Source organism: Paramormyrops kingsleyae, chromosome 8 (assembly GCF_048594095.1).
Source record: "Paramormyrops kingsleyae isolate MSU_618 chromosome 8, PKINGS_0.4, whole genome shotgun sequence".
NCBI lineage: Eukaryota > Metazoa > Chordata > Actinopteri > Osteoglossiformes > Mormyridae > Paramormyrops > Paramormyrops kingsleyae.
The window spans coordinates 37,346,362-37,368,851 of NC_132804.1; the positions used below are offsets into that span (position 1 = coordinate 37,346,362).

The following is a 22,490-nucleotide window of genomic DNA, read 5'->3' on the forward strand; positions in this document are numbered from 1 at the left end:
TTCTGAGAATCCTCTCAGAGAGTTCCTAACTTAACCTAAAAATTCCTTGCCAGGAGTTTTAGCTTAGAAGTGATTCCAGAACATTTTCAGTGAACTCTGAGCAAGGAATGGATGGAAAATCCTATCTTAGTGAGGAGGTGTGGTTGACCCCGTTGCTAGGTATGAGTCATCATTTCAAAAGCCGTGATTGGTTGATCTTACAAGTTTGATGGAAATGAGCTTTTGGTGATAATGAGCAAAGGATGTACCCTCAAATCAATAACAGAATTATACACTCTAATCTTATGCAGACTGTAATTGTAAATAATATTTCACATTCATGAAAATATCTGGAAAATGAATAGTAAGCTGTAGGGGTTATAGCCTAACATTAGAATCTAAAATATGTGAAAACTTAAGCTCATTACACCCTGTTCAAATAATGATTTGTGTCTTATTTGCTCATATTAATATCCTAGCTGGCATATTTTGTACTTTCACTCCCATATGGACCCCATTGACAACAAGATGGCCTATCTCAAGGGGCTGTCCTTAATGAAGTAGAAATTACAACGTTACAAGTCCAGTGTGGTCTTAACGAGGGTAACACGGCTCAGCTTTTATCAATGTCTGTGATTGCTGGCTGGTCTATTCATAAAGGCTTGTTAACAAATATCCTACAAACACAGAAAATGGAGAAAAAAAGGACTCGCAAGCCGAACTGGACTGAGGAGCAAGGTTTGTTGCTGGCTCAGTTGGTGAACGAACATAAAGGTATGTTACGAGGAAAATTTGGCCCAACTGTCACTAGCCAAGGCAAGAGGCGCGCCTGGGACACAATATCCCAAACAATCAATGGCTCGTTTCCACTGGTGGTGCGGACAGGCGACGATTGTGAGAAAAGGTGGTATGTGCTGCAGTCCAAGGCAAAAGATGAGATTGCAGCACACAAGCGGGAATCCTCACTCACAGGTGAGCAAAATAGTATAGCCTACCACACAATCTGGCAACTTGCTCCTGCTGGCAAAGTTAATTTACATGCCTAAGTACTGTGTTCATTGACTGTTTCTTTCTAGGGGGTGGACCACCTGCAAAGCGGCTGTCCCAGGTGGCCGACACTGTCTTTCAAGTCCTGGGACACTCTGAGGTCAGTGTCACCGGGCTGCCAACAGGCATTGACACATCAATGATGCAGGCCCTTGAAGTGCAGCAAAGGTAGGACACAGGGTTATTCATATCTACAGTGTTTATTCATTGCAGAAGCCATTTCATGTGTTATCCATGCTCATTGTATTAAATTAATTTAATCAAAACAATAATTAAACTATGCCTATGTATTTCTGTAGCATGGAGCCATCACAAGAACCGGGCCCATCAAGTTTGCCGATAAGATTGCCGCCTGAACCATCTGCAGCTGCTACTCAGGATAGCCCGGCGGATCAAACACCATTCCCATCCGCAGCACCTGCTCCGTCAGCATCCCTGCAGGAGAGAAGATTGCAACTCACAATTGATGTGTTTGAACAACAAAAAAAAGTCCTTTCCCTTCAGGAGGAGTACTACCGCCTTAAAATTGAACACCTAAAAAATAAACCATTTACAGATTGTGTTCTGTGTCTTGCATTTAACAATTGCAGGTGATGTGCAGTAAAACTGTGGTAGTTCTTAATACCATCACAAGTTCTCAAAAGACATAGGGCTACAGCTTGCCTGAAATGTAAATTTGTGAAGTTTGCCCTGTAAGGCAGTCCACTCTGGGCTAGGTTCCCCTGTGGAATGTAAATATCTTCTTCACCACCATCCTCATCATTGTCTTCATCCTCATCCTCATCGCCATCCTCCAGAGGTTCTGCAATCTGTCTAACCTTGCAAATATTGTGTAATATTGCACAGGCTACAGTATGATGACTTTGCTGACTTTTTCAGGCCTCAGACGCACCTCTCAGTGGAGAACATGAAAGCGCCTCTTAAGCTGGCCTATGCCACGCTCCACCACCGCTCTTGTTGTCTTGTGGGCCCTACAATGGAATACAGAGACCTTTAATTATTTGATGGAAATATTGCACTACTTGGATGCTCTAACATATTGCTTGCATTTCATTTCCATGATTTTTGTATTGTTTGGCTTACCTGTTATAGTTTAGTTGGGGCCCTTGGCGTGGCTGGAGGTAAGGTGTAAGGAGCCATGGTTTGCATGGGTAGCCACTGTCCCCTAACAAGTGGCAATTAGCTGGCACATAGCGTCTCTCAAAAAGCTGTCTGATGCCACTCTCGGAGAGCATTCTCGCATCATGTGTGGAGCCTGGCCATTTAGCCACAATGTTCAAAATCTTACAGGCCGCATTGAACACTGTTTGCACATTGATGCTGTGGAAATTCCTCCTGTTAACAAAGACAGCCTCGTCCTCTGATGGCGCAATTATTCTCACATGTGTTCCATCAATTACACCCACAACGCCAGGGAATCCTGCAATGTCCATAAATGCCTTTTTATGTGTGTGTAAAGTGTGGGCATCCAGCGGGAATGAAACAAATTGTGTCACAATATTAGGTTGTGACAAAGCTGTCAGTGTTTGGGTGATGACTCTGCTGACGGAGGATTGGGACAGACCCAAGTCATCACTGCTGCATTGTTGCATTTTCCCGGTTGCCAAATACCTCAGGGTTGTGATTACTTTCGTCTCCGGTGTAATAGCGTTGTGGCGTCGAGTTGGTGAAGTAATTGCATCTCTAAGGAGATCCACCATAAACATGATTCCTGCACGATCCAATCTGCAGCGTCTCAATAATTCCCTGTCATCCAGTGTTTGCAGGACATCTCTCCTGCCTCTTCTGTTGGCCATTTTGTGCAGCTGCTTAGGGGAACTCCTAAGCCACTAAAAGTCCTCTTCCCTGCTCTTAGCAGATCTCGCCTTAGGAGCCCTTTTAAGCGCTAGGAATCTTGAGGAATAGCTTTTATATTAACTGGGATTGTCGTGTCACTTTTAGGGGAAATTCTAAGAAAACGTCACTTTTTTAGTCTCACAATCTGTGCTTTGGTTAACGGGATGTTACCGCACAGTACGTTCAAAGCGATTTCACAAAGAGTGTTCAGCAAACCAGGCGATGCCGTCTTTAAAATTTTCTTTCTTTGTCTAGCGTTACTGTCAAATAAAGATTTCAGAGCACTCCAGTTTCTTTTTATATGTGCCGACATCATTAATTTTTTTTCTTGAGCACGTAAGCGGCCGGCCACTCGGGTGGAAGCATTCCTGTTCTGAGCCCTCGGGTGTCACGGCTTTTAAATCCACGAGCAGGTACCCGTAAGGGACTTTTGTGGCGTCTTCGAAAGCTTCTAGAAAAAATTTTGAATGCCGCGGGTACATCTGATGTGCCAATACACTCGTCTGTAATTTATCTCTGGGGTTTTTAAATAATACGATGTAATTGGCGTTAAGATTGATGGTATGACTTTTCTTACCTTGGAAGAAAAGATTCTGCACCAGATATATATCACTTAGATTTCTGTGATGCATGTACTTGGTGAAAGCTTTTTTGAGTTTGTTATTGTCACAGGCTTTTTCCATAAGATCGTCAGTGATGATAAGGTTGATTTTATTTGGAGACAGAAGTTCATCGTCACACAGAGACTCCGGTATTCCTTCCACAAATTTAATGTTCTTTATTTTGCACAGCAATTCATCATACAACGGTTGCCAGCAAGAATAACACCATACAACATTTTCAGGCACTCTGGACAATGCACAATCCACATTTTCCAACAGTCTTTTAATGAAAGACTTCATTTATTTAATGAAATAAAGGTAGCTGATTATGAGAAAGACCTTGGTGTGTATGTTGATGCTTCCATGTCTCATTCTCGCCAGTGTGGGGAAGCAATAAAAAAGGCCAATAGGATGTTGGGGTACATCTCCAGGTGTGTGGAGTTTAAGTCAAGGGAGGTAATGCTAAGATTATACAATTCCTTGGTGAGACCTCACCTAGAATATTGTGTACAGGTTTGGTCACCATATCTTAAAAAGGACATAGCGGCCTTAGAAAAGGTGCAGCGTAGGGCCACAAGAATGATTCCTGGTCTTAGAGGAATGTCATACGAGGAAAGGTTATTTGAGCTAAATCTGTTCAGCCTCAAGCAAAGGAGACTGAGGGGGGACATGATCCAGGTCTATAAGATTCTAACAGGTTTGGATGCTGTTCAACCGAATAGTTACTTCAGCATTAGTTCAAATACAAGAACTCGTGGCCATAGGTGGAAATTAGCGGGAGAACATTTCAAACTGGATTTAAGGAAGCACTTCTTTACACAGCGTGTAGTCAGAGTATGGAATAGTCTTCCTGATAACGTAGTGCAAGCTGAATCCTTGGGTTCCTTTAAATCAGAGCTAGATAAGATTTTAACAACTCTGAGCTATTAGTTAAGTTCTCCCCAAGCGAGCTCGATGGGCCGAATGGCCTCCTCTCGTTTGTATAGTTCTTATGTTCTTATGTTCTTATGAAATGCGACTTGCCACAGTTGCTCAGACCCAATATAATACACGAGAATGGGTGCTGAAGTCTATTGTCGAACCCGTCACTAGAAGCCATAAGGTAAGGTTGTGTAGTCAGGCTGAAGCTGCTGCTTTGTCGTATTTGATGTATGCCTTTTGTCACTTGATGTAATTATCTGGTGTGGTTAGCGCGACTGTATTTTCAGGCAAAAAACTCATGCAAACTTTCTTGCACACTGAGGCTATGGTGAGACATTGAAAAGGGTCTAGATTACAGCTGTTGATAATCTCACCCCTGAATCTGAGACAGCCTTCTCTTAAGATGACAACATCATTTTTACAGTACTCTGCCATTTCTTTCCTAGAGTCAAACACCTCGCTAACAACAGTGCTGTACCAAATCCTAAACTCTCTCTTTTCCTTTTCCATCATGGTTTGCACACCATATGCCTCAGGTGGTGGGTAGGCTCCGACGTAATTTTTATTTTCTACGGCAGTGGTATTCAAGTAAAATTTAAAGAGGTCCAGTTAGAGAAAATTTCTTGAAGCAAAGGTCCAGAAGATCATAATGTCTAAATATTTAGTGTGATATATAATTAAGTAGCCTATTAGTTGTATCAAAATTGCATATAGTCAATACCTAACTGTCAAATCAAATTAATTCAGTACAATTCAAAAACTTTATGACGATATTTATTGTCACGTGACAACTGACGAATTGAATATGTATGACTGCCGATATGTATAATGTTCTCTCATTTACTAAATAAAAGTAGGGCTGCATTTCAAAATAAGAGAAAATAAATAAAATGTGAAAATTATGCATGTTTAAATAAGGTGCTTAACTTAAGAAAAATATAATAAAGGGAGGAAAGCTTGAATTTCCCCTTTTTCTCATATTAACATAGTAACAACGCAAACGGAATGACAAGCTGTTTCAGGGAACAACAGTGCATATTTTACTTTTCATTTCAAATAAAACGCTGGGTTGCCAACTTCGGCCAGCTGGCTGGAGTTAAAATTTCAATTCGAGGTATCTGCACAAATATGTAACAGTTCTTACCTTGTAAATAGTCTGCTTTTGTATTGAGCCGTGTAAATACACTTTTAACGTAGCTAATTTTAGGTTTATAATAGAATAATATAGATTTGCTGTAAGATTTCCTGCATGAGTGTCATGCCAGATGCTTGAGACTTGGCAACCCTGAAAACGAACATTTTTTATTTTACCCGAGTTGATTTATATAACAAATAACATTACTTCTTTAAACGGTTGTTAAAAATTGGAAACTTCAACAAACATGAAATCACCAATAAACTATGTCTATTTATCCAACATGTTATAATACATACTGTAGTGTTTGAAAACTGTAGCTGTAGGATTTCAGGACAGAGCAGCCACTCTGTCCGGAATATTACGGCATTTTGGTTGCAAGTGTTCGCTTTTCTGCTGTTAACACTAATGGCACATTAGCGCAAACAAAGGGCTGCATATGCCGAACTACGTCTTGCTTGGCGGTCAAAGGCATTTGACGTTCATTGATGAGGGAAACGGCGGTTATAGTGCTAAACCACTACCGAAAAGACTACTAAAGCTGCGCCGGATAAAATAGATGCGCCCCATCTGGTTTTAAATCACAACTTTCTGTTTTGGCTATCTGTTCGGGTCCGTATGGGACTGCTTCTGGGTCCGGAACTGGACCGCGGTCCGCCTGTTAGTGACCTCTGTTCTACGGTGTTCCAAAAATGTGGGAAATAGCCTTTCTTTTCACTCTCAAAACCCAGAGCTGCGGGGAATGCACTCAGCTGTATTGGCAGAAAGCAAAGTGAGTCAATGTATCTTTGGCTAAAGTCCTTGTCTGTCATACAGAGAAGTTTGCTGCCCTGCATGATAATGTGTGGGGTGAAGCCATTTTCAACTAAATATTTCATAAGCAGGTAACTGTCATAGCCTTTAGAGTTATTTGCTATGAATGTGCACCCCTTGTATTTACGATTGTATTACGATTTACTGCTTATTAAAAAATGCCGCCACACAACCATCCCCCTTAGCAGACCAGCAGTTTCCCTCAAAGTCAATACAGCAGATGTAATTAGCGACGTGCGTCCCCTCATCTTGTCTACATTCAAAGTCATAAAACACGTAGTGTTCTGTCGTGTCCTCAGCCTCTACTGGCATGATAAAGCACTGGTATTCACACTCAGGTGTGAATTCTTCTTTACAAGAAACACATCTCCTATTAGGCTTACATTTATGAGCCGCTGGATTTTTTTTTACTGACGGTGTACCGACGGTTACACTTGTCACAATACAAGACCGAATCACAAAAAGTATAAAAACTACCGTCTGGTTGTTGTTTTGAGATTTTGTGCTGCTCAAAGCAATACCGCGAGTGACAGAAAGACCCGCAGTCCTCACAATGAATGTACACTGTGCTGTGCTTATGACACTCAGGACTGAAACATATGTTGCATTGATACTTGCATTTGTGTTGTGTTTTATAGCTGTACAAGGTATAACAATAATCACAGATGTATGATACCCAAAAAAACGCCTTCAAGCCTTTTATGCCGAAATAATGCTGATCTCGAAGGTACAGAAAGATTGTTTTATCACAAGGCTCGGGGTTTGTCTGAAATTTCTTTAAAATGTCAGACTTGTCACAGCGGTACCACACAACAATTTTGACCCCAAGCATTTGCTCTGCTACAGTATGTTTGAGAATGAGACCATGTCAGTCTCAGTTAGACCGACTGCTTCCTGCAAACGCTTAGCTTCTATCTCCGCAACATTTTGTGACATGTCAGGGTTTAAGAGACGGACTACACAGTAAGCAAAGCATAGATTATTGTCAGAGTTTTCAGAAACAATAAGACATCTGAGCTTCTTTTGCAAAATGTCAGACTTTGTTAAAGCTTTCTTAATTTCTGTCAATTGGCTGCACCACCATTTTGATTATGAATAATCTGAACGACCAGCTCCAGTGTTTCTTCGCTGAAAACCTCGGCATTACTCTGCAAAAGATTGTCTACCATCCATAGCAGATCATTTAGATTGATCTCACCTTGAACGTATATAGCTCTGTTATTGGTTACTGAAACCCCCTGCAGTTCCACCTGTATGATGTCCCCCGGCCCCGCTAAAGCGTTCACTCTGTCCACCAAATTTTGGAATGTCTTTATCACAGACCTGTAAATGTCTACTATGTCATCATGCTCAATTCCATCAAAATAAAAGTGCTGCCTTATTTCAGTGTTGTTAAACTGCGGCCTGCGTATTACATTAGCATCTACAACATCACCATCAGCTGCACCCCCGCCATGTTGTTGTACCACATTATCAACGTCCATAATTTCTGGATCCACCTCCGCTGCTGCACCCCCATCATCATTTCCAACATCACCATCACCCACATCCCCGCCTTTTTGCTGTTGTACCCCATTATCAACTTCCATAATTTCTGGATCCACCTCCACCGCGGCTGCCCCATCATCATCATTTAAATCATTTAATAAGTTTTGTAAGATGGAGTTAAATTCACCCGGATGCTCACCATTCAGTTCTGCAATCATCTAATGCAGTTCAGAGTGCATGGCCAATCCACCACTTGCATCAAGCATTTTAGCATCTGCATCCAGTCCGCTGTCACCACTAACACCAAGCCCAGCCATGTGGTCGTCAGCCATTTCCATATTAACACAGTCCATAGCTTCGACCACATAATCAGTACCAGTCTCATTTAAATAATTTATTAAGGCGAGCATGAAAGGGTTAATTTCAGCCGGTTGCCCGTGATTCAGTTCATCAATCAGCCGATGCTAATCAGGGATCATCGGTGGTTCACCATTGATACATGATATATGAAGTGTCTCAGTACAGCTTACGGATCGCGTGCAATTCCCTCTCAAAGTTGAGAAAAAAAACTTTATTTATTATTATGGGCCTATTCATGTCAATGAAAGACCCATATTACTCTTCACCTAGTAAACTACATTTTCCGAATTTGCGCTTAGCCCGTGAAATGCACACTTCGGTGTCATGTCGTAGGGCTTGCCTAGCCGGACGAATTGATATATAGTTTGTCTCTGTACATCTTACGGATTGCGTGAAATTCCCTCTCAAATTCGAAAAAAAAAACTTCCGTAAAATTTCGCCAATTGATGCGAATCGTACCGTAGCGTGAAGCCAGGCAATCTATACATCAAAAGTGAGGTGTGCTATTACTATTCTCTGCAGATTATGTTACCATGGCGACGTTATTCATGGTCAAACACACTAAAAATCCCATAGGAATGCATTAAATGCTAACTTTTACCTAGCATTAGCCTATATCTAACTAACCATGTGAAGAGTAGTAAGGATCGTGTATTTTCACGGCAGTGAATTTCAATGCATTTCTGTCAAAGTTTTCCTACTCGGCTACTGTTCATGCCACAGCAATAAGACTTGATACTCATCCTCAGGCCTCATCACCCAACACCTCATGACCACCATCTTGACCAGCACTCGTCTTTCATCCCCCGTTCTCTCCCATTGATTTCAATACATTTCAGACAAAGTTTTCCTATTCGGCCACTGTTCATGCCACATCATCAACACTTAATATTAAACCTCAGGCCTCATGACCAACTACCTAGCAACACCATAGCAACCACCTAGCGATGCCTAGCAACACCTTAGCAACCATCTAGAATTGAATAGCAAAACCATAGCAACCATGTCACTATGCCTAGCAAAAAGCTACTGACATCCTAGGAATGTCATCCAACAACCTAGCAACCACCTTGCAGCACCTAGCAACCACCTAGCAACACCATAGCAACCACCTAGAAATGCATAGCAACACCATAGCAACCATCTAGTAACACCTAACAACCACCTAGAAATGCCAAGCGGCACTACAGCAACCACCTACCAGCACCATAGCACCTAACTAGCAAAATCTTAGCAATCACCTAGCAGTGCACAGACCAGCCACTTTATTAGTAACACAGGCTCTTCCACGGTCAGCAGAATAGGCCTTTCTAGTTATGGGCCTATTCATGTCAATGAAAGGCCCATATTACTCTTCACCTAGTAAACTACATTTTCCGAACTTGCGCTTACCCCATGAAAGGCACGGAGCTCACTTTGGTGACAAATCGTAGGGCATGCCTAGCCGGACGGATTGACATATCAAGTGTCTCCGTACACCTTACGGATCGCGTGCAATTCCTCCTCAAATAAAAAAAAACCCATTATTTATTATGGGCCTATTCATGTCAATGAAAGGCCCATATTACTCTTCACCTAGTAAACTACATTATCTGAATTTGCGCTGAGCCCGTAAAATAGATGGAGCTCACTCTGGAGCCAAGTCGTAGGGCTACCCTAGCCGGACGGATTGATATATCAAGTGTCACCGTACTCCTCACGGATCGCGTGCAATTTCTTCTCAAAGTCGAAAAAAAACTTTATTTATTATGGGCCTATTCATGTCAATGAAAGGCCCATATTACTCTTCACCTAGTAAACTACATTTTCCCAATTTGCACTGAGCCCGTGAAAGGCACGGAGCTCACTTTGGAGCCAAGTCGTAGGGCTAGCCTAGCCGGACGGATTGATATATCAAGTGTCTCCGTACTCCTCACGGATCGCGTGCAATTCCTTCTCAAAGTCGAAAAAAAACTTTATTTTTAAGGGTCCAAAGTGTTACAAGTCCCACCACAGGGACTGATAATCAGATGAGATTTCCTGTAAAACAGGAGAAAGAACAGGTGCGACGACACAAGTTTAGCGACTTCGCTCAGTATGCTTTATTTTGCCAATTAACCCACTTCAGGATATTTCCTGCGTTAATGTTGTGGAGTACGAAACTACTTAAGAAGTTCATAATACAATGTCTTGTCTCAATATCTTTCCTAATACATTTTCCCTTCCTTCTATTCTTACACTCGTAGTAATAACACCATGTTTTGTCAGAAATCCCATAAACACAACATGGCTCCTTCACTTGAGATCATGTATGATCAATTCTATAGTATATAATATTATTTTCAGACCCACAATCACTGTAATACAATGAGCATATTACGTGCTCAATTTTAGCATTAGTATATGAGCTGAAGACCAAGCGTAACCAAAGTGCTTTGAACAGTAATTACCACAGACATTAGCGGTACATCAATTTACACAAATAATACAATGAAATGGTTTACAACGTGTCATTCTTTTTTTCCCAGGCTTATTGAAAACTTCGAGAACGTAACGGACGTTAAAAAAAAAAAGAATGCCGCGTGGCTGCACAGTTCCCACAATGTTCGGCAATAACAAAAAAACAGCTTAACTAAATCGCTTTAACAGAACCGTAATAACAAAAAAAACATGATACGTTACCACAATGTAGTGTACTGGAGCTGAAAACTAAAACTCGTACTACGGAAAAGATTATGGCAGCTGCCATTTTTGGACCGCATTAGCATAAATCCAATTTACTACTTTAACAATTATATTTCAACCAAGGAGACCTCAATAGATAGTTGACAAGTGTTTATTTGTTGAACAAATTTAAATGAGTATGTGAACAGTGATTTGGCAAAGCCCCTCTTGGTCGTTGGTTCCATCGACTCTGAAGCTGACAGATCTGGCTGGGCGACCAGGCAGGAGGCGAAGGAGCCAACCCCCGGACCAGGCAGGAGGCGAAGGAGCCAATCCCGGACCAGGACGGGGAGCCGAAGGTGGTGGTGGGGAGGAGGTGGGAGAACGAATAGCTGTAACGGCAAAGAAGTGGGTTAGATGTAATCTTTATATAAAACCTGGACCGCTGTGATTGGACACGCTGGCGTTCATTAGGTCTCCTTGTTTGAACTTTCGTATTCACTTCCATTTCAACCAAGGAGACCTCAATAGATAGTTGACAAGTGTTTATTTGTTGAACAAATTTAAATGAGTATGTGAACAGTGATTTGGCAAAGCCCCTCTTGGTCGTTGGTTCCATCGACTCTGAAGCTGACAGATCTGGCTGGGCGACCAGGCAGGAGGCGAAGGAGCCAACCCCAAAAGTTAATGATATGAAGAGGGTGCGAAGTAAGAAAACAGTTCCACTTGGGCTATCAGGTGAAGCTCTAGACCTGTAGGAAGGAAACACAACAATGTTTAGTTAATGACAACTTGACTAGAGGAATGTGAGGAAATTGACCTTTATCTTGTATAGCTGCTGAAGGACTATAGAAATAACTTCTTGTCAACGTCTTGAGCGGTATGGAGCTGCTAATTTAATGCAAGACTGTATGGAGATGCTGAACGATTTTGAGAGTGGTATGGAGCCACTAGTGTAATGAGAAGGCATTATGGAGATGCCAAGCGCTTTGCCAGCGGTATGGAGCCGCTCTGTTAATGCAGATGGCATTATGCAGACGCCAAGCGCTGCTATAGGGGTGAGTAGTTGATACGACGAAGCGTTATGGAAACGCTGAGCGCTTTGCCAGCGGTATGGAGCCGCTATGTTAATGCAGAGGGTGTTATGGAGACGCCAAGCGCTGCTATAGGGGTGAGTAGTTGATACGACGAAGCGTTATGGAAACGCTGAGCGCTTTGCCAGCGGTATGGAGCCGCTATGTTAATGCAGAGGGCGTTATGGAGACGCCAAGCGCTGCTATAGGGGTGAGTAGTTGATACGACGAAGCGTTATGGAAACGCTGAGCGCTTTGCCAGCGGTATGGAGCCGCTATGTTAATGCAGAGGGCGTTATGGAGACGCCAAGCGCTGCTATAGGGGTAAGTAGTTGATACGACGAAGTGTTATGGAAACACCGAGCGCTTTGCCAGCGGTATGGAGCCGCTATGTTAATGCAGGGAGCGTTATGGAGACGCCAAGCGCTTCTATAGGGGTACGCAGTTGATACGACGAAGCGTTATGGAAACGCTAAGCGCTTTGCCAGTGATATGGAGCCACCATATTAATGCAGGGGTGTTATGGAGACGCCAGCTGCTTCTAGAGATGTAAGCAGTCGCTAAAGTAACTGGAAACCACCACCAACGGCTATCTGTTGTTACTAATAATGTTACTTATATTAGATGAAGTAATAACATGTTGTGCCTCCAGCATAAGAGGTTATCCTGGAGGCTCAGACGTATGTGGCAAAAGCAGAGGACCATCGTCCGAGGAGTTAACACTGACAGCGGGATTCCTTGTTGAGATGCTGTGGATGCAGCTCCAATCCAATTGGCTTTGGAGCGACCTATAGTACTTATGGAAACAGCTTCAGAATTAGAATAAAAATTTAATGATCAGTAACACACCATAGCACACAGTGCACAACAAATCATGCGCTATGCACCACACCCACACGCAACAATGTAACATACTGTAGCAGGGGGCAGCCAATTCAGCGCCTGGGGAGCAGCGCCCTGATCAGGGCACCCCAGCAGTGCCCCGCTGGTCAGTGAGTCAAATCTGCAATTACAAATGCACTTCCCTAATCTATATTACCATAATCACAGAAAACTTCCTTTTACAAAACCATTCTTTATCCCATACAGTACAAGCAACAATAGGAAAAGTTCACGGACAGCTAAATACTCCGCAAGGAGTGCAAACCCGTGAAATCCGAGGGCCAACACGCTGCGAATCAGAAGCCTTGATAATACCCGCCGAAACCTGTAGATGGAGCGGAGTCTGTATAGAAGCATAGCGAATGGGACGTATCAGTAATAAAATGAAATGCATGCCAATGAATGAGAAACGTAATCCTAAAATAACCAGGACATTTACCCCTGAAAATGATCTCGAAGTAATCACAGAAAATGATCACCAAATGATATCCCGCAGGGTCACTCGTTTGCATTTAGAAACCGAGGACGAATGCATGAACGTGGAGCAAATTCCGCGAATGCAATTCGATTCCTCCAACGGCAGATGGATAACAATAAGATGCAAGCCTAACACGATACCCACAATGCCTCAGAAGTGAGCAGACCGATTGTTTTCGTCCCCGGGAAGGGGATGCCAAATTCCCTAAACATACTTTTAATTAAGATAGCGAGGAGTCAGGCTGTGAGGAGGGTGGATCACGAGATCCAACAAGTGTGAGACAAAATGAATCCGTGAGTTGTACAGCAGTATTCATGACTGAGCGGAAGCCAGACAATTCAATACAGACGGACTGCTCTGACAACCAAAAAGAGCCTGACTGGAAAATAAAACAGATTCGCAATTTAACGCCAAAGAAGGGCCATTGGGAAGGATGTATGAGAATTTGAAAGACATTTGTAATATCGGCGTTGCCTTTATTCAGCAACATAATGATAATTAAGTTTGCGTCATCGACTGAAAGTTGTAAAGTAAGTCTCACAAATTAATTTACCATGCATACACCTTTACCGTACCAGACACGTACTCGACACATCATACACTTACATCATAAACAAGAGAAATACCACAGGTTCCCGCACGACAGACCTAAGACCCCTCGCAACAACACCCACCACAAAGCCTTCAGTCAAACCAGTTAGCAAACAATCAACGACATTGGAATCATGGTGAGAAGAAAGCGCCGAAGAAAGAGCACGGACGCAGACAGAAGCAGAAGGATGGATTTCCAAAAAGGTCCACAAACTTGAACCGCCCGTCCCTCTTCTAGCAGGATGGAAACGCGATGAGTGACTAGGGCAAAGCGATCACAGAAGGGCTCTATATCCACCAACACGACGAACTAGAAAACCGGAGATCGGACACGATCAACAAACACGGGTGTTTGTCACCTGAACCAACAAGGCAGCTCCAGCCGAGAACGATCCATGGCATTCACAAAACAGAGACCCACCTTACCATAAATCAAGGACAAATGGGCGTCCAGCTCCCCACACCACTCCGGACACAGAGCGAACAACGACTCTATAAACGCCAAACACGACGACGAACACGGAGATACAGGCCAAACTGAAATTGGGGATCCGAAGCCCCAAACGGAAACGCCGCCGCAATCACAACGCGCCTGTTGCACTTGGCAAAAGCAACGAAACCAGACCAATGTCCTTACTCTGGAGGATGCGAGATTGATCATGAGAATGGACCGCGGTGGAGGGAGACACGAAAAGTCCCAAGATAGCGCTGCCGGAACAGCGGAGACGCCGGTCCTGCATCCAGCATGACGAGCCTGTCGGCCGGAATGGGCTCCGAGTGAGCCGGAAGACGCGCCGAGGACCCACAGACGCGCAGGCGATTTAGCAGAGGACGAACCAGAGGGACGGATGAGCGGGGGAATCTGAGATGCAAGCAGCCCGGCGGGCTAAGAGGGCGCAGCCATCGGAGAAAGGCGGCCGGTGGGCGCTTAACGATGGCGATCCGTGTACTCCGATGAGGTGTAGTGCAACTTGCGGGATTCCCAAGCACGAGAGATCGGGATCAACAAGGACAGCCGCCTTCTCCACAAAACCCCGGAATCGCCGATCAGATCACCGTCGCATGTCCCGGTCTGGAGACAGCCGAGAACGACGCGTCTCCCGTCGCAAGGGACGTGGAGCGCCAAAACCTTCACCGAAAGCGGGTGAAGGATAGACGAAATCCCCAAGAGGAGGCGGCACGCCGGAGACAGACACAAGCCGGACACGACGGAGCCCAGAGAGCGGGAAAGGAACGAGGCGGGAGAACGAATAGCTGTAACGGCAAAGAAGTGGGTTAGATGTAATCTTTATATAAAACCTGGACCGCTGTGATTGGACACGCTGGCGTTCATTAGGTCTCCTTGTTTGAACTTTCGTATTCACTTCCATAAGACGCAGATATCGTCACAACCATTTCCCAACATTTAGTTGAAACGTTTACCATTAATTAAGTGTAAGTCTACAAGTTTTTCCTTTAAAGTGTTACTAACCTGTAAAACAGGAGAAAGAACAGGAGCGACGACACTTGCTTTTCCTTTGTTTAGCGGCTTCGCTCAGTATGCTGAGGAAGCGACGTCTGCTCACACTAAAAGCAATACGTCACCCTGCCCTCTACTGGCAACACTAGATACCTTACTTTTATTTTCCATTCCTACTTAAACATACACACATTACAAATGCAACACTTGTCCAGTATCACTCAAATTAAAACATTCCTTTAAAATTTAAATGAAATAACATTCCCCTTTGTGACATAAACATACAAAAATTACATAAAATTGTGACCAAACATCATGTGGGCGTCACAAAAGCATGAAATGCTTATGGACCATTATTGTTTTTCTTAGAATTTTTAAGGGTCCAAAGCATGAAATGCATTGGACCATTATTGTTTTTTTCTTAGGATCATTATTATTTTCCTGCCCTAAAACTGAATGGGCAGCCTAAACCGTAAGACCAAGGCCAACCAAATTTGGCAGGAAGATGTCAATTCCTACCCGCTACTCAGACCCTCCGACCCAAGTTTTCGGCCAATACCTCCTGTCCTGTTGGTCCTACAATCAAAATTATTTTTTCTGCAGATGCAGGCAGATATTCCCTACAACTTTTATATTGAAACTATTAGGCTCCACCTACTTAGATTTTTTGCTAATTTGCATAATTTACAAAACTTTTGCCTTAAAATCCTACACTATTTGACCAAATCAGACAAATCAGGTGTCAAACCGATCAGTCCTCTGAACTGATCAAAAGATATTCAAGAAAGTCTGATATTTGTCTATTTTATGGCCATTAGCCACGCCCAAATCCCACCTAAATTTGGCCTGTTTCAATTTGATTGCTATAACTTCTCCATACCTTAGCCTACCTTAACCAAACTTACAATCCTAGCTCCCTGCTCCATTCTGGGGACACCATACAAAGCGGCCCGCATTTAGTCAATAGGGGGCGCTACAAATACCTAATTTCAATATCTCCTGAACTGGTTGCCTCATCGAAGTGAAATTTGGCACATGTCTACTATGGCCAAGCCTGAGGTGAGACCCATAATATAACAGTCATAAGTCATACAATAGTGGCCATAATTAGCCAATGAAAATCAAGCATGCATTTCACAGGCCTAGAAATCACCAATCTCAACTAAATCTAGAAGGTCTATGTATCTACAGACCCTGACCTCACCGTGGTAAGGGCAGCCAAGTCTGCCAGATGGGGGCGCTACAGTGACAACTTTAGCGTTTCTGCCTATTTCTTCTAAACTGATAAGGATAAAATTTAGATTTGTAACAGATCGAATCCAGTGGTTTATGCCAAATTCAATAACATATAGAACTTCATCCTACCTCTTTCCCGTTTGGCCTATTTTGTACGAGTCTGAAAACAGTACTTTTTGTTAACCTCATAGGATTTTCACCAAACCTACATAAATCTGGTATCATTTAAATCAAGAGACTGTCCTTATATATAATTATTCAAAAAATCATAAACTTTCCATTAGTTACGGCCACCAGCCACACCCAAACCATACTGGTGCCACGCCCATTTCCATCAGACAGCAATATCTCAGGCCTGCCTCAGCCAATCATCACCAAACTTGAAGAGATTATGTAGGACAGTACTGGAGAAGGGCCCTCCAAATTTTGTGCTGATATGTCAAACGGGGGCGCTACAGCAATATAACATGTCTGTATAAACCTGGAAAATCAGTTCAACTGACATTTTTCTCATTTCTGTTCCAATGACATATTACTGGTCAAAATCTATTGTACTGCAAGTTCTCTGAGTCATGCCAAATCAAGATATATACAATGCCAAATGATTGTCATTTGCATTCCCTAGTGATATTTAAAAACTTAATAAATAACATATTCCTATAACTACTACAATGTCCAGCCTAAGTAGGTCATTCTGGTAGTAGATCAATCAGAACACTGCCCTTATGGATGATTCATAAAAATAACTTGACCTACCTGTATGCTATGGCCACCAGCTACACCAAACCTGCATCATTTCCATGCTCATTTCAATCAAACAGCTAAATCTGAGGCAGACTTCGTCCAATCATCACCAAATTTAACGCGCTATTGTAGCCCTGAACCAGAAACAGACCCTCCAACTTTGGTGCTGATCGGTCAAACGGGGGCGCTACAGTCACTGTCCATATACGTCTAAGACCCACCTTAGCAAATTCAGCTGATATGTCCTTCCTTCTCATAATACCTTCAAAGAATTGTTACCTTTCCCTTCACCTAAGTCCATATTTTTAATTTCCTTTCATTTTTCACCCATTCACCTTGTAAAACATTATCAGACTTCGTTTACGCATGAGAAGGCCTGAAAGTATTTAATAGTATTTCTACAATGGAGTGCTGACTCCACCTGCTGACCACACCATTTCCATGCCCATTTGAATCAAACAGCTAAATCTCAGACATGCTTCATCCAATCCTCACAAAATTTGAGTCACTGTATCACTGGACTACAGATAGACCCTCCAACTTTGGTGATGATCAGTCAAACGGGGTGCTACAGCAACGTAAGATATCTGTATAAATCTGGAGAATCAGTTCAACTTACATTTTTCTCATTTCTGTTACAGTGACATGTTGCTGGTTAAAATCCTTAGTACTGCAACTTCTGTTAGTCATGCCAAATCAAGATATATGTACCGTCCAATGACATTGATTTGCATTACCTTGTGATGTTTAAAAACTTAACAAATAACATATTCCTATAACTACTACAATGTCCACCACACCTAGATCATTCTGGTAGCAGGTCAATCAACACACTGCCCTTATGGATAATTTATAGAAATATCTTGACCTACCTGTACACTATGGCCACCAGCCACACCCAACTTGCACTATTTCGATACTCATTTCAATCAACCACCTCAATCTCATCCATGCTTTAGCTAATCCTCACTAAATTTGACCTACTTATGTAGCACTGCACCACAGACAGACCCTCCAGCTTTGGTGCCAATCGGTCATACAGGGGTGCTACAGTCACTGTCCATATACACTCACCTAAAGGATTATTAGGAACACCTGTTCAATTTCTCATTAATGCAATTATCTAATCAACCAATCGCATGGCAGTTGCTTCAATGCATTTAGGGGTGTGGTCCTGGTCAAGACAATCTCCTGAACTCCAAACTGAAGCTCATTTTGGTACCACTCATCTCCACTACAAATAGGAAAAAGAGGCTACAATTTGCACGAGCTCACCAAAATTGGAAAGTTGAAGACTGGAAAAATGTTGACTGGTCTGATGAGTCTCGATTTCTGTTGAGACATTCAAATGGTAGAGTCAGAATTTGGCGTAAACAGAATGAGAACATGGATCCATCATGCCTTGTTACCACTGTGCAGGCTGGTGGTGGTGGTGTAATGGTGTAGGGGATGTTTTCTTGGCACACTTTAGGCCCCTTAGTGCCAATTGGGCATTGTTAAAATGCCACGGCCTACCTGAGCATTGTTTCTGACCATGTCCATCCCTTTATGACCACCATGTACCCATCCTCTGATGGCTACTTCCAGCAGGATAATGCACCATGTCACAAAGCTCGAATCATTTCAAATTGGTTTCTTGAACATGACAATGAGTTCACTGTACTACAATGGCCCCCACAGTCACCAGATCTCAACCTAATACAGCATCTTTGGGATGTGGTGGAACGGGAGCTTCGTGCCTTGGATGTGCATCCCACAAATCTCCATCAACTGCAAGATGCTATCCTATCAATATGGGCCAACATTTCTAAAGAATGCTTTCAGCACCTTGTTGAATCAATGACACGTACAATTAAGGCAGTTCTGAAGGCGAAAGGGGGTCAAACACCGTATTAGTATGGTGTTCCTAATAATCCTTTAGGTGAGTGTATGTCTAAGACCCACCTTAGCAAATTCAGGTGAAATGTCCTTATTTCTCATGAAACCTTCAAGTAATTGTTAGATTTCCTTTCACCTTAGTCCATATTTTTAATTTCCTTTCATTTTCTTATGTTCTTATGTTTTCACCGATTTGCCTTGTAAAACATTATCAGACTTCATTTACACATGAGAAGGCCTGAAAGTATTGAATAGCATTTCTAAATTGGAGCGCTGACTCCACTTGCTGGCCACACCATTTCCATTCCCATTTCATTCAAACAGCTATATCTCAGGCATGCTTCATCCAATTCTCACAAAATTTGACTCACTTCTGTATTACTGGACTACAGACAGACCTTCCAAGGTTGGTGACGATCGGTCAAACGGGGGCGCTACAGCCACTGTCCTAGTATATCTAAGACCCACCTTGGTTAATGCAGCTGAAATCTCCTTATTTTTTATTGAAACATTGAAATATTTATCACCTATCACTTCATCTAAGTCCATATTTTTAATTTGCTTTCATTTTCCTGCCATTTGACTTTTAGAAATGTATCAAACTTCTTTGTTACTTCAGGCTGTGTACACTGCAGCAATTACAATTTTATAATAAATTAGCCAGCAGGTGGAGTCAGTGCTCCATTTCAGTAATGCCATTTAATACTTTTAGCCTTTCTCCTGTCTAAATGTACAACCTACAATAGGAAATAGCATGATATTACTGCCGTTACATGCCACACTTCCGCAACTCAGCACTTTAAGAATATGCAACACAGCCTATGTTTACACAGGCAGTATAAAAAAGCAACTCTTTAATATCTAGACTTACCAGACCAGATATGATGGTGCCTCAATCTACCAACTAGTCAGACCATCAAACCAAAACCATGCATTAAGTCAGGCTCAGCCACTACACCACAGGGTTCTACATTCTGTCCTACATTTGCTGACCTGTTAGACCGACACTCAACAATCTCCAGCCTGAATTTGACCTACTATTTAGATCATCTGACTGAAAACCAATTCTGTTCTGTCTGATATCTGCTAACCTGCAGTTCTGTCTAACTTGTTAGTACATTTCTTTACTGTTTGTCCTACCAAGATGATCATCCTACGCTTTGGACCCATTCATTACTGCCTGCAGTTACTAGTTATTATTATTATTATTATTATGGGCCTATTCATGTCAATGAAAGGCCCATATTACTCTTCACCTAGTAAACTACTTTTTCCGAATTTGCGCTCAGCCTGTGAAATGGACGGAGCTCATTTTGGTGCCAAGTCGAAGGGCTTACTTAGATGGACGGATTGCCGTATCGTTTGTCTCCGTTCTCTTTATGGATCTCGTGCAATTCCCTCTCAAATTCGAAAAAAAAACTATTATTATTATTATTATTATTATTATTATTATTATTATGGGTCTTTTCATGTCAATGAAAGGCCCATATTACTCTTCACCTAGTAAACTACATTTTCCCAATTTGCGCTGAGCCCGTGAAAGGCACAGAGCTCACTTTGGTGCCAAATCGTAGTGCTTGCCTAGCCGGACGGACTGACATATCGTTTGTCTCCGTACTCCTTACGGATTGCGTGCAATTCCCTCTCAAATTAAAAAAAAAAACTTTATTATTATTATTATTATTATTATTATTATTATTATTATTATTATAATCCTCCTTGGATTGCCACCTTATCGTGGTGGAGGGGTTTGCGTGCCTCCGTGAACCTGGGGGCTAGGTTGTCGGGGGCAATAGCCCCTGGTAGGGTCTCCCAAGGCAAAAAGGTCCCAGGGGAGGGGCCAGACAAAGAGCAATCCAAAAGAACCCTATGAAAAAGTTACAAATCAAAGTCCCGTTTCCCTCGCCCGGACTAGGGTCACCGGGGCCCCACCCTGGAGCCAGGCCTGGGGGAGGGGCCCGTTGGCGAGCGCCTGGTGGCCGGGCCTTGGCCCGTGGGGCCCGGCCGGGCACAGCCCGAAAGAGGCACGCGGGACTGTCCCCAGGTGGGCCCACCACCCGCAAGGGGAATGTCAGGGGTTCGGTGCATTGTGGATTGGGTGGCGGCCAAGGGAGGCCCTGGCGGTCCGATCCCCGGCTGACAAAACTGGCTTTCGGGACATGGAATGTCACCTCTCTGGTGGGGAAGGAGCCTGAGCTTGTGCGTGAGGTTGAGAGGTATCGACTAGATATAGTCGGGCTCACCTCAACACATAGCTTGGGTTCTGGAACCAATCTCCTGGAGAGGGGCTGGACGCTCTTTTACTCTGGAGTTGCGGCGGGTGAGCGACGCCGGGCTGGGGTAGGGCTATTGGTGGCCCCACAGCTCGGTGCATTAACATCGGAGTTTACCCCGGTGAACGAGAGGGCTGTTTCCCTGCGCCTTCGGGTCGGGGATAGGTCTCTGACTGTCATCTGCGCTTATGCGCCGAATGTCAGTTCGGAGTACCCGGCCTTCTTGGATTCCCTTAGCGGTATGCTATTTGGTGTGCCGCGGGGGGATTCCATCGTTTTGCTGGGGGACTTCAACGCTCACGTGGGCAATGACAGTGTGACCTGGAAGGGGGTGATTGGGAGGAACGGCCTCCCTGATCTGAATCCGAGTGGTGTTCAGTTATTGGACTTCTGTGCAATGCATGGTTTGTCCATAACGAACACCATGTTCGAGCATAAGGGTGTCCATAAGTGGACATGGTACGAACATGCCCGGGGCTACAGGTCGATGATCGATTTTATAATCGTATCAACTGATCTGCGGCCCTCTGTCTTGGACACTCGGGTAAAGAGAGGGGCAGAGCTGTCAACTGATCACCACCTGGTGATGAGTTGGCTCAGGTGGCGGGGGAAGAAGCCGGTCAGACCTGGTAGGCCCAAGCGTATAGTGAGGGTCTGCTGGGAACGTCTGGCAGAGGTTCCTGTTCGCTGGAGCTTTAACTCGTGCCTCTGGCAGAATTCCGACTGCATGCCGGGGGAGGTAGGGGACATTGAGTCCGAATGGACACTGTTCCGGACCTCCATTGTGGAAGCGGCCGTACGGAGTTGTGGCTGCAGGGTGGTCGGTGCCTGTCGTGGCGGTAACCCCCGTACCCGATGGTGGACACCAGAGGTGAGGGGGGCCGTGAAGCTGAAGAAGGAGGCTTACCGGGAATTATTAGCCCGGGGGTCTCCGGAGGCAGCTGACGGGTACCGGCGGGCCAGGCGGAACGCGGCTCGGGCGGTCACAGAAGCAAAAACCCGGGCGTGGGAGGAGTTCGGTGAGGCCATGGAAAGTGACTTTCGGTCGGCCT

At 43.7% G+C, this 22,490-nt stretch overlaps 1 long non-coding RNA gene across 1 annotated transcript; it reads right to left on the reverse strand.

The window, feature by feature from the left end:
- Nucleotides 1-1,319: 1,319 nt before the first annotated feature.
- Nucleotides 1,320-15,376, reverse strand: LOC140592225 (uncharacterized). Its single transcript, XR_011992504.1, has 3 exons — nt 15,320-15,376; nt 1,919-1,997; nt 1,320-1,461 (listed from the first exon to the last, which is right to left on the reverse strand). It is a non-coding gene; the product is annotated as an uncharacterized lncRNA (long non-coding RNA).
- Between the last annotated feature and the right edge of the window lie 7,114 nt (nt 15,377-22,490).